This window comes from Mustela erminea, chromosome 5, assembly GCF_009829155.1.
Source record: "Mustela erminea isolate mMusErm1 chromosome 5, mMusErm1.Pri, whole genome shotgun sequence".
NCBI classification, from domain to species: domain Eukaryota; kingdom Metazoa; phylum Chordata; class Mammalia; order Carnivora; family Mustelidae; genus Mustela; species Mustela erminea.
In genome coordinates this window covers 90,435,858-90,450,733 of record NC_045618.1, presented here as the reverse complement: position 1 = coordinate 90,450,733, position 14,876 = coordinate 90,435,858, and positions in this window count along the sequence as shown.

Below are 14,876 nucleotides of genomic sequence, written 5' to 3'. Positions count from 1 at the left end.
TTGAAGTATGTTATTTCCTATTATTGATATACCTATTGATATTTCTCCCTCTTGAAATCAATAACATACTAATGATTTTGCCATTAAAATACACCTATCTACATTTGGTCTTTCCCAAAGACACTAATGGTGAGATATAAAATATTTGTCTCTCAGTAAATATTGCTAATATGTCACGTCAATTGCTCCCATATTTAGCTTTCACATTTCAATGAAATTTATTAGAAAAAATAAAAAAGTTTGTAATAAAGGCCTAAAATATCAAGCTTTGCCAGAAGTCATTTATATTATTGCATTAATAATGCAAATTTTAAGTTGTATGGGCAAATTTTTACTAATAAAAGTATCCTGACAACCAATGGCTTATTTTATTACTCAGACTTGCCATCCATTCTAATTTTTCCAGGACAAACATTTACCAGTGAAAGTCATTAAAGATATTTCAATATTGAGAGGAAATCTATTGCAGACACAGAATTATTTCTAAAAATAGACTTCTTGAGTATAATAAAAAACATCCTGAAAATATTTTGTCTGTAAAAGCAAATAAAGGTGTTTTTAAAAGCAGAATAATAATTTGACTGTCTTTTATAAAAAATAAGAAAAAATAGCTATATGCCATTCTTATTTGTTGAAGGACAAAATTATATGTACTTGTGTATAATGCATTTAAATGTTAGCATAAAGTGTACAGAGACATACTCATTATTCTTATCAAGCATTTGAAAATTACAACAAAAGTTTCAGTATTTTAATGCACTGTCTAAAAAATGACCAAATGCTAAGTACTGGGAATATAAAAATCAAGTAGCATACACCGTTCATAAAGGCATCACAAAAACGTTGGGTGTCAGACGTTCATACGCACTGCTCTTTAAGATACATTTCAGAATAGAGGTATAGGAAAGGAAATAACATTAAGTCTTGAACATGAGTTAAAATGATGCTCAAAACAAGTTTTATTTTAAGTCTTGTGGAGCTTTTTTTAAAAAAAGATTTTATTTATTTATCTGAGAGAGAGCACACACATGAGCAGGGATAGGGGATGGCGTGAAGGGAGAGGGAGAGGTAGACTCCCCACTGAGCAGGGAGCCCAATGAAGGACTTGAGCTCAGGACCCCAAGATCATAACCTGAGCCAAAGGCAGATGTTTAACTGGCTAAGCCACACAGACGCCACTTGTAGAGCTTTTATTTACTCAATTTTTAAAATTTTTTAAAGGTTTTATTTATTTATTTGACAGAGAGACACAGCGAGAGAGGGAACACAAGAAGGGGGGATGGGAGAGGGAGAAGCAGCTTTCCTGCTGCACAGGGAGCCTGATACAGGGCTTGATCCCAGCACCCCGGGATTATGACCTGAGCTGAAGGCAGATGCTTAATGACTGAGCCACCCAGGTATCCCTACTCAATTTTTTAAAATGTAATCCCTATGTCCAACATGAGGCTCAAACTCATGACTCCAAGATCAAGAGTTGCATGCTCTATTGGCTGAGCAATCCAGGTGGTTCCCAATTTTTTTCCCCAAATTTTATGTTGTATTTTTAACTTAACATTTTAATGTGGGCATATACAATAATAAATAGAATTATAACATATTTTTAAAATTTTGTGTGCATATGTGTAGTTTTATAAAAATGGGATTATTTCATAATACTATCCTATTACTGTCTTTTTTTTCAATTTCTACTCATTTCACTTGGGTTTGCCAGGAACCGTACCCACAGAGTGAGACTTGCCAACACCATTTCTACCATGTAATTTCACTTCGACAATCTAGAATCTTTGCCTATTTCCATGTCGAAATGATGCTATAAATTATATATGTGTGTGTGTGTGTGTGTGTGTGTGTGTTTGCTCACTGTTCTATTCAAATCAGATTGATTTTTCTATTAGTGTTACAAAAAAGGTAATAAAATATTTTAATGGAGAAAAGAAAGAAAACTATGCTTTCTTTTCATAATGTCGAGTCTTTCTAAGTCAGCTGACAATTCAAGGGTAGCAATTTCTAATCCTCTTGCTTCTAAATGTAGCTATGGTTCTTGTCAATAAAATGTAAGTGGAAATAATATTTGTCACACTTAGGTCATTTTTTTATTAAATAAAACTTCATGAAAATAGAAGGCTCCTAGGCTCTGTAAAACCGATGTTAAAAGACTGAAATGCCTGGATTCTTGAATAGTCATGGAAAGGAAAATTTCTCATTAATCAGGAAGACATCTATTATATTGTTGCATGATTATAAGGTAAACACATATTTTGTTAAGCCATTGAAATTTACATTTTATTTATCACAGAAACTAGAATTCTCCTAACAGAGGCAGAAAGCGTATTTACACACATACACACAGGCACACAGAACTGTAATCCCAGATGGGAGAAAGAAAGAGTATGGGGAGGAAGAAGAATTAAAGAAAACCTGCCCAACACTTAATGAAAATTGAAGGAAAGGTATCTTCTAAAATATAGCAGAAAAGAAAAACACAAAGAAGAGAGCCATTCTGTATGTAATTACTCTCAAGATACTTGGTAACTCCAAGCTCCATTTTTTGAGGCAAGACTCCCACTAACAAAGCAGAGAGCAGATGTCAAAAGGCTAAAAAATGCTAAAAATAAGTGTTAGAAATCTCACAGGATATGGAAACAAAAATTGGAGTCAGGGCCACAAACATAAAGGGACATAACAGGAACTGCAGACCATTTTTTGAGGCTCTTGAAAGTTTTTATCTAGAAAAAATAATAATAAAATGGAAATAAATCACTCTCAAGATGATCTGCCTTTATTGTTTTCAAGAGATTTTATCTATTTATTTGGGAGAAAGTGAGTGGGAGACACACGAGCTGGGGAAGGGAGGGTCAGAGGGAGAGGCAGAAGCAGACTCTGTTGAGCAAGGAGTCTGGCGGGGGCTCAGAATGACCAGAGCTGAAGGCAGACACTTAACTGAGTCACCCAGGTGCCCCAGATGATTTGCTTTTACTCCACCTACGTACAAGAAGAAAATTTTAACTTCTCTGGAAAGCGGTAACATCATCCCAGAGACCCAACTTTTGTAAACATAGTATCTGACATGTAATAAAAATTACAAAATATAATAAATACAAATACCAATGACTGAAATTCAAGAGCTAAAAGGGAAAAAGGAAAGATATCCATAAATGATACAGATTTTAAAATTATCAAACATTAAATAATTATAACTATACTAAATAACTATAATATTTAAGGAAAATATATAAAAATACAAAAATTTGTACAAGAAATTAGAAAATCTAATAGGAATCAATACCACATTCTTTTGCTGAAATGTTATTAATATCTGAAACTATTCAATAAATGCATTTGAAAGAAAATTATAAATAGTAGAAATGAAGTTACTGAATTTAAATATATGCTAACACAGAATAGCCACACTGAAACAAAGAGGTTTACAAAAGGAAAGAAATGAGAGTGCTATCATTGTACAGACCATGGTGAAATGATTTAACATATATGTAATTGTAATCCCAAAGGAGAAGGAGAAAGAATATAAACTGAAGAAGAAAGAATAGAAGGAAATCTGAGATTTTTTTTTAATTGGAAAGAATAAACATAAACTATAGACTTTAGATTTCTACACTATGAAATGGATTAAAAACACAAGAAAAAAATACATTTAAAATATAGAAAAATTGCTGAAAATTAAACACAAAGAGACTATCTTAAAACCAGCAAGAGATTACAAAAATACCACTCACAGTTTACTTCTAAACATACATAATTCAGAACACTATGGATGCATATATTTAAAATGTGGAAGAATTAAGTGTCAATTTAAAATTATATATGCAAAGAAAATATTTTTCAAAGGTAAAGGAGAAAGAAGAAACAATGGCAAAACATAAATACTGAGAAAATCCTTTGTAACAAGAACTCTATCAAAAAATATCTCAAAAGGAGCCTTTTTTCCTGACTGAATGAAATGGTAATGAATGGAAATAGAGTACTTCTAAAATAAATAAAGAGAACAGCAAACATATGTGTGTAATTAAATCTAAAATAATATTGATTGTTTAAAATAATTCTTGAGATATTTAAAATACATGAATACTACCATGGCCAATTTAAAACATATTAAAATAAATTTCACAACAACATCACAAAAACAGAAGACTGTAAATATATCCACAAGGTCCTTATATATGTTAGAAAGTGCAAGAGTTGTAGGTAGATGTTATTGATTCAAGTATTCATCTTGTAATTAATGCATAATTTAAACAGATATGTATTGTACTTACTGTAGAAAATAATAAACACATGAATTAAAAGTATATCTAAAAGGGAAACACTGAGATTACCAAGTACCATTTAATTATAAAGAAGATTATAATGGAACACAAGGAAAAAGAGAGAGGTAATACAAATGAAAAATAAAAAGGGACAATTTAAAATGAAATATACCTATAATTATCTTAACTGTAGACTAGTTTAGCAAAATACAAATATTGATACACTAATTAAATGCAACATTCTTCACTATTTATGAGATATCTTAAATATGAGAATCCATAAATGTTGATTATTAAAGAATGAAAAAATTTTATCATGCACTATCAAAAAAGGCTATTAGTATCACATGAAATAGGCTTTAATGCTAGAATTAGTACTAAAATAAAGAAGGCTCTTCCATTCTATAATGTTAAAATGCTAATAAAAGAGGAAACAATAAGATCATCTCAAAATATATAAAGTAAAATCTGACATAACCAAAAATAACATAAAATAATCCATATCATAGTAAAATATTTTGATACAATTTTTAGAGTAACTGAGAAATACATTTTAAAAACTAGCAGATTAGAAATATGTGTAATATATAATATATATAATGGTATTATGTATTAATACTTAAAATTATGTGTCACATATATACTTGAATGTGTATGGTACAGTTGATGTATAAACATATTTGTATATGTTTCTCTTTGTGCATGTACCCCATATATATAAACTGTGGATTATTTAAAATATGTGTAGTATTGGGGCACCTGAGTGGCTCAGCTGGCTGAGCATCCAACTCTTGTTTTCGGATCAGATCACGGTCTTGGGTCCCGGGCTAGATCCCTGCATCAGGCTCTTTGCTCAGCAGGGAGTCTCTCTCTCTCTCTCTCCCCACCTCTATCTCTCCCCCCACTACTGCACATTCTCTCTCTCAAATATATAAATATTTTAAAAAGTATAGTATTCTATAATTTATACATATGAAAATATGTGCACATACATGCATATTCATATATAACCGTGTAATTCAAATGATAAATCAAAATGGACATTAGAAAATTTTAAATATTAAATTTAAAATGCACAAGCTATTACCTAGGAAGTCTACTTATATATATCCAGAGATATGTCATATAATGTAGCATCTCAGCAAAGTTACTTATAATCCCAATCTGGAAACAACCAAATGACTATCCACCATAATAGAGCTGTACAATAAATAAGTTGTAGCATATTGGTAAAATGGAATAGTACAAAACAATAAAAATAGTGAATTTTACACTATATATAAAACATGGACAAATCTTAAAAATATATATTGCTGAACAAAAGAATCTAGACACAAAATAATGCATAAGCATGATCCCATATTCCACAAACAAACAAACAAACAAACAAAAAACCCAAAAAACCTAATCCAAGAGCAAAGTGTTTAAAGCCAAAAGAACATTTTTTAAAATGTTCTGGAAAGGGCAGGAGGGAGGATTCTGAGTTTTAAACTTACTCTACACCTTGATCTGGGTTTTACTTATATGGGTATATTTACATTGTAAAATGTCATCAGACTTTGTACTTATAATTGGTACATTTTACACTTAAATAAAATGTATATATTATACTTTAATTAAAATGTAAAATGAACAAGTAGCTATTGTAATTTACCTTTCCACCTGCAAAAACCATAGAATGCTTTCTCAAAATATTGAATCTTTTCTCTATATAAAGTATTCTAAATTGAAAGTTTTCTCTCAGCACTTTAATGTAATAATTCTATTGTCTTCTGTCTTCTATCATTTCTGTTGAGAAGTGAGATGCAATCAAATTGCTATTCCTCTAATTTCAAACTGAATTTATTTTAAATTTCTCTTAATCCTACTAAAAAGTATAAGGACAATGAAAACCTTTCTCTGGGACGCCTGGGTGGCTCAGTTGGTTGGACAACTGCCTTCGGCTCAGGTCATGATCTCGGAGTCCCGGGATCGAGTCCGCATCGGGCTCCCAGCTCCATGCGGAGTCTGCTTCTCTCTCTGACCTTCTCCTCGCTCATGCTCTCTCTCACTGTCTCTCTCTCAAGTAAATAAATAAAATCTTTAAAAAAAAAAAAAAAAGAAAACCTTTCTCTTCCCTAATCTCTTAAGATGAATCAATAATATGTTGTTGCCTGTATGATATATTCAACTCTGACAACTTATGAATTTCTAGGGGAATAATGTCATATGCTGCTATAAAATGTCTTCAACTCTAACTAGAATACAACAGATGTTTAATAGCTACAATAATATTTAGCTCTTAAGCAGAATATCTTATCTTCAAAGCATCATGCAAACATTGAATAATTAAACTTTATGGTTTCCTAGTGCTTTAAATAACATTCATGATAATCTCTGTTTAATATAAAACAGATATATCATTATACCGGTGAGTAGACTCAGAAAGAGAAAAAGCTATCCATTATCAGAAACTACTTGGTATGTGAAAGCAAATGTTTTGTTTGTTTGTTTGTTTGTTTTTAGAAATCAGTATGTACTATTGGGGGGGAATCAGCATTTTAAAAATACAAATATTTGAAAGGAAATTAGAAACTCTGATTCTTTTATTTGTACAAATTTAGAGTAAGTTCTCTCAAAATGCTGTTTGAGGAGGTATCTATATCATATTTACTAGGTATATTTGATAAAAATAAAGATTCCTTAGACAAATTAAGTATACCCCAGAAAATCAGAATTCCTAGAAATAGTTTGAGGGAATTTAAATTTATAACATCACCTTATAACTTTTGCATAAAGTAAAACTTAAAACAACTGTTTCAGTGTTTATTTGTAAATAATATTTATTAAAATCTATTTAAAATGATTCAAGAGGAATGTACACACATAGGTTGAACTGGATATTACGAGGGATTATTTTCCTATAAGGTGCTGAAAAAATGTACTGAATAGGATGGCATCAGTTTCCACCAATTATATGGAGTGCTGCTCAAACTCCCTTTTTCTGTCTGTTGTTACAGCTAATAAGAGAATGATGTTTTCCCAAAGACATCTCCTTGTTTTGATCTCATTTTCTTCTTTTACCCAAGAATCTTGACACTTATAAATAAGTTGTCTGAAAATCCCTACAGGTTTTTTTTCCTGAACTTGTCTACAAAGACTTTATAATGGTTCAAAACATTTTAAATAAGTGGATTTATTTTGACATAGACTTCTCTGAGCACCTGCAAAATCATAGCCTTAATTGGGATACAGCTGTTGCTGATTGCTATGAAGAGAGGGTGACTGTGTTGACTGATTGGCTATTTTTATTTAATAGTACACATTGAGCTTTCTCTCTTTTTTTTTCAAGTTGCAGTTTTCTTAGGAAATGGATAAATGATTAAAGACCTAAAATGGAGTGTCACTTTGCCAACTATCAACAGTAAAGATGAACTGCTTTCAGTGAATAAACATTGCCAGACACCTGTGTAGAGCTGCTTCTTTTTTCGAAGCAAGAATATTGATCTGAAGAACCAATTTGCTGAATGGCTCGGCAGTCACAGAAGTAAATGTTTTAAACTGATGAGGCATATGAAGTAGTAAAAATGTCAAGGCAGCAGGAATAATTAGGTTTGCTCTAAAAAGTGTGGAAGAAATGGGAATGGTTCTAATGAGTGCTAAATAAACGTGTACTCTGATTCCTTTTCTAGTAAGGTCAGTGAAATACTTCCAATTTTCTGTAACTTCCGTTTACTAATTGACATTTAAAGCAAACATTTAAAAATTAGGTGTTATTTACATTTCTACCCATACAGAAAATATAATGATATAATGATGATTAGTACTTTTACGATTGCTTCTTAAGTAAATTTTTAATGGCTGTACTGATCGGCCTCTCAAACAACAGATAAGGATTCAAGTTATTCTTTGTTAACACTCTAAGCTCTAAAAAAACAGGTGTCAGGACTAAATATCTCCAATATCTGCAATCATTTTATCACATGATTTCAAGTCCTTGCATCATCAAGTCCATGCTCTTAGACATTCAACAGTTAGTAACTTCATCTCAGAGCATTTTACTAAGAAATTAATATAATCCTCTAGAAAATACTGTTTTGGAGTGTGTGCTTCAAATGATATGGTCTAAGAAATTGAACTATTTTTAGACTCTTAGAGTGAGGGGCACCTGGGTGGCTCAGTGGGTTAAAGCCTCTGCCTTCAGCTCAGGTCATGATCCCAGAGTCCTGGGATGGAGCTCTGCATCGGGCTCTCTGCTCAGCGGGGAGCCTCCTTCCCACCCAATCTCTCTGCCTGCCTCTCTACCTACTTGGGATCTCTTTCAAATAAATAAAATCTTAAAAAAAAAAAAAGAAGCTTAGAGTGAGTTAAGAACTTACCAAACTAAATTACCAAAAGCTCTACTTTGTAATATAAAATGTATTTAATAGTAATGTACTCTAGTTATCTAATAAACATCAACTTCTATAACATGAAAACATTTCATTCTATTCAGATTTTATTTAGCATATTAGTTTTCGCTTATAAACTAGCTGAAACAAATACCTGTAGGACATGGGGGATATAATTGGAAGCCAGATAATTCAAAAGCATGGCACATTTTGATGTACAGACCATTCCTAACTTATGATAGTTCAATTATGATCTTTCTACTTTATAATGGTGCAAAAGCAATACACATTCAGCAGAAATTGTACTTTGAATTTCGACCCTTTCTCAGCTGGCAATATGCAGTACAATATTTTCTCATGAGTCTGGGCAGTAGCAACAAGCTACAGCTCCTAGTCAACCGATTGTTTAGGAGAGTAAACAACTGATACCCATACAAGCATTCTGTTTTTCACTTTCAGCATGGTATACAATAAATTACTGTGATATTCAAAACTTTATTATATAATAGTTCTAATGCATCAGTCAATGCATTTTGCCTAACTGTAGGCTAATGTAAATGTTTTGAGCATGTTTAAGGTGGGTTAGGCTGAGCTATGGTGTTCAATAAGCTGGTGTATTAAATGAACATTCTACTTAGGGTATTTTCAATTTACGATGGATTTATTGGGATGTGACCCCATTATGAATTGAGGAAGATGTGTATTAAGGCTACTATATGGTGAGTACCATAAAAAATTAAAAAAAAAAGAGGAAGTGAATAAAATTTCCCCGTAGCAGGCCTAAGGAAAAGAATAAAAAAGATGATTGTGGAAATACATCTTCACAGTTAATTTTATCAAGTTTATCCAGCCCTTCATATAACTAACAAGAAATCTGTTCCTCAGGGAGAGCAGAAATAAGATGGAAACCTACAGACACACACACAAGCAGATAAAAAAATACAAATGGTTTTCTAGTTTCTTTCTGAACTACAGATGCATCCTTGTCTTTGAAGTATCTCTGGTGCCAGAAAATTATAAAGAGCTCTACTTCTTTCATGTTCTCCTTTTCTACCACCCTTCTCATGATCCTTTGCTTTTGAGCCCTAAATTTTGGCTAATACTTCTAATATTGTAGTTTAGCTCCATAATTTGTTTATCAAGCTATTCATTTACATATATAAATATGAACATATATTAAATAGAGTACAATGAATAAGTACCTACTCATAGTTGCTACTAAGACAATTAGGATTAACTAGTTAAATAAATGAGTTTGAATTCTGTCCTTAGAGTAATGTAAAGTGAAAGCTTAAGTTGAAGTGGGGGAGTTACATAACCAATATTTTTATAGACATAACCTCACATCGTATAGAGAATGCATTGGAAAAAAGGCATTACTGGAAGAGGAAGACTAGAAACTACAGCAATAAGTTCCAGAGATGATGGTGGCTTGAGAAGGAATGGCAGGGGTAGAGATGAAAAGAAGTGAAATGATTAGAAAAATATGTAGAAGTCTAACTCAGTAAGAGTTCATATGAGAGAAGGATAGCTAATTTAAGGATGACTCTCAGAGTTCTGACTTGGGAAATGATGTTGCAGTTCGAAACACACAGTTGGATATATAATATTGTGCCCAGAAGAGAGCTCTAAAATTGAATACATCTATTTGGGTACGATTATTTAGAGCTGTTACACAAAGCCATATGACTAGATAAGAGCTCCTAATGTAAACATGTTGAATCAGAAGAGACCCCAAAGTAGAACTCTCTAAGATTTAGATGTCTAAAAGGAGAAACTGAGCTAGTATTGGAGATCGAGATGGAGAACAACCAGCAGATTACTGCATCATGAAAACCAACAAAGAGTTTAAAGAATCGGGACTAGCTGATGAAAATTCCAAGAGATTAAATAAACTATGAGCAACAAAAATTATAATTAATTGCTCATACAATTAAATACAATTTTGTGCATGTAACACTATGATATATTGGGAACTATGTTTATAGTCTTAAAAGCTACAAAATTTGTTTCTTTACTTTCTTCCCTATTTCTTTCCATATTGTTGATAAGGAAAAGGGAAGAAAGACTGATGTGTGTGTGTGCACACATGGGAAACAACTGACCATATAATAAATGTAAGAAAATCAGACAGATTAGATTGTCTTTGATCACTACAATATTCAGAATCTGAGTAGTGCTTGAAATTTTAATATTGAAATTTAATATTGAAATAGTAACTATTTATGGAGATTAAATAATGTAAGTGTGATTGTTTTAAACAGTACATACATCAGATTAACTTTTAACTCAAAAATACTGATACCTGACTTCTGCTTTCTTTAATAAATTTGTTAAAGAAAGGCTATATTTATACTTTTGATGTATGAAAAATAACATAAAATCATATTTTTCATCAAAAAGCTTATCACTTTTATATGAAAAACTATATCATAAAAATTTGTTTAAGCATCTTAACATTTATACCTACAAATATAAAATTATGGAAATATATTTGGTTCTAGATAGTTTCAAATGGATAGTACTGTAGTTAAAAATAAATCAATAGCGGGGCGCCTGGTGGCTCAGTGGGTTAAAGCCTCTGCCTTCGGCTCAGGTCATGATCTCAGGATCCTAGGATAGAGCCTCACATGGGGCTCTCTGCTCATCAGGGGGCCTGCTTCCCCCTTCCCCCTTCCCCTCTGCCTGCCTCTCTGCCTACTTGTGATCTCTCTCTCTGTCGAATAAATAAATAAAATCTTTAAAATCAATCAATCAATCAATCAATCAATAGCTAAAAGAAATGAGGAAAAATATTTTCCAGCATAAGTTTTACAATAAATTCAATGAGGCCAAAGTTATATGTTACTCACTGTAAAACTTAGAACTAAATATTGGCTGACTGCATGCTGATCTGTGTCACAGATTAGAATGTTTTCCAGATTCTGACAGAATTACCACAGTCAACTTACTCTTTCTCCAGAGTAGATATGGTATAACTTGATATAGCATTAATATTAGAAATTATCTTTATTATGATTTTAAAGGAAATTGAGACTGTATTAATATATTATTATAAATTATCATGTCATAGAAAAACTATGAGATAATCATTATAAAATAATGTAGTTACCCAGTATATTTAACTGCAGATGACTTTTTTATTCAAACAACAGAAACAAATTATATGTCTATGGTGTATATGCTATCATAAAATTGTAATAAAAGGATTTAACACATTTTCATTAAACATTTATTTTGGACATTGACAAATGTGCTAAAAATAGAAGCCATAGCTTAATCATTTTTGTCATTATGGCAATTTTTAATCCAAGTAAATTTTTGATGGTTTCTATTTACATAGGCATATGATCATTTATTTTTCAAATCAGACTCTTATTAAATGAAATAAAGTGCTATGAGCTTACATTATTATATGTTTTGCCTATTTCTTGTTGTGTAATCTTGCATTTTGAGTTGCGAAGTTGTACTATAATTTATCATTAAAAGAAATACTATCAAATCTACATAATTTCAGAAAAAGAGGTAAGTGGCATGCTTTCAAACTCATTTTATGAGGCCAAGATTATACTGTCAAATCCAGATTAGAAATAGGAAAATTTCTCTCATGAACATGGATGTGAATTATTTACAAAATATCAGTAATCTGGAACCCAACAATATATAAAAATAATAATACATTTTGCACAAGTAAGATTTATCACAGGAATGCAATGGTTGAATTAATAATTTGAAAATCACTCATATTAGAGCACATTAAAATAGTGCTATTCAAACAAATTATTATACTGAGATGAAGAAAAGTAATTTGACAAAATGTAACTACAAAGTATTTTAAAAAACTAAAAAGTTCTATCACACTAGAAATAAAATGGAACTTCCTTAGCTGGAGAAGCCATTTAGGGAAAACCCATAACTAACATCAGACTCATGGTAAAAGACTGAATACCTCCTAAGGTAAAGAACAAAGGGAGAATTTTTGGATATACACACTGAGTTTTTACTCAGCTTACTGTAAGTGGATTGTGCTTCCTTAAAGTTGTTATAAAGATAATGAAATATTTCCCTACCAATGAAACCATGAAAGAATGATCTTAAAAGTTTCTTAGTTTATATTTCATAGTAAAATAGTTTTCATATTTTTGTTTAATATTAAACACCACTTCTTTCTTATTTTCACTTTTTAAAAATGTTTATACAGCAAAAAACAAAATGGAAGATTCTCTCTCCTCCTCTCTGATACAAAGTCAAAGAAATGAGGTAGTAAGTGTTCTTACAAATATCCTTCATAACATAAGAACATACAGATCTATTCCTCCATTGTACACACACACACACACAAACACCTTAATCCCTTTCCTTCCTCTGAAGGAGGAATATATGTGTATATGTATATGTGAATATACATATGTGTGTATATATGTACATGCATGTGTGTTTGTTCAACATTCCTGTTTCTATATATTTGCTTCCTCTTTCCTTTGGGAGAATTTAACTCCTTCAACCCCATTGACATCAGTCTTGTCCGTGTGACTTTCTTTGGACTAAAGAAATATGGAAAAAACTAATATATACTTTTTCTTTGTGGAAGCACTTAGAGCCATCACCTGATTGCCATTTCTCCCCTTTTCTCTTCTCATTGATCATGTACAATAATGTCTCAGTTAAGAATATTCAATCATTCTAGATCTTAGAGGAAAAGTATGTGAAGCAGAGCTTCAGTGAACATGTTTTTTGTGTCAGAAATCCATTTCTTATAAACCAAAGATACTTATTTTGTTGTTATCACAACCTAATGAAGTGACAGTTTATTGATATATATGTGCACACATGGGTATATGCATCTTTATATATGTGCATATATGCATATCATCCTATGTATCCATATGTTTATACTATCAGACATGCATACACATCTATGGTGCATACATCCAAGAGGTATATCTATGTATACACTTATATATGGCCTACACATATATGTATATACACATTCAAAAAAACCCAAGTCATATACATATACTTATAACTTCATTTTATGTAGGTAGCATAACTAATTAAGATTTTTCCTTATCAAAAGGCATATATACTTCTCTAACATTTTGTTGTTTCAACAATGCTGCTATAAATATCTTTGGTTCATTTTTATGAAACAAAATATAGGAAGGAGTATTGTTGGGCATAAGATATGTACATAATATGTATGTCTACACAAAGGCATGATGGCAGGTAATCTTGGAACTTTACTTTAGGAATGTTGTGTCTACATGTTTGCCAAGTAAATAGTCTGCTAAAATAAACAATTCTATATAAAAAGTAGCTCACAGATGATTAAAAAATTCAGGTAAATTATATCAGTCTAAGGCAGAAATAAGATTGTTTCATACATAATTTTCCAACACACTAGTATGATATGCTATGAGGTAATGACAGCTGGACCCGAAGTGCACTAACACAGCTGAATATAGAAAGCTGAAAAAATTAACTATTGGTACATGTGTATTCCTTTTGGTATTACTTATTAGCTTTTTTTTTAATAAACTTTTGCTGTTTTTACATTTTTTTCACATGTTCCATTTAATTAGCAGCCTCAATGTTTTCTTATATCCACTTACATTAAGCCATATTTACCTTCTTTTCCAAGGTAAATTTAAACCTATAGTAATTTAAACCTTAAATTCCATTGTCATCTTTGTTACTCTTGGAACTGTTTCGATTAGAGTTGGCCAAAGAGGGACCTATATGAGATTTGGGAGATAGAAGAAAATCAGTGATCATGACCTTCCAAATCACTGTGGATAGATACAGGGTCAGGAAGATGAAGAGATATCTGGTAAATTTCAGATCAACTTCACTGTCTTCCACTCTGTGTCTCATTTTTCTCAACTGCTGTACTTCTGTGACCAAAATTCTTCTATGAAATGCTTGGCTACAGACCCACAGAATGCAATTCTGGATCCAATTCAGGTACCAATTCAATATCAAAGTTTAATTATTGACAGAGGACATTAAGAATGGGAATCTGGAGTTGGTTCTCAAACCTAATTAGATTAAATAAAAATAATTTGATTTCCTTACAGTTATAGTATCAATGATCCTAATGGGCCAGGTAAGGGAAACAAAAGCAGAAATGAACAATTGGGTTTACTTCAAACTAAAAAACTTGCACAGTGAAGACACCATTTACAAAATGAAAAGCTAACCTACTGAATGGACTGAATGGGAGAAGATATTTGCAAATGAT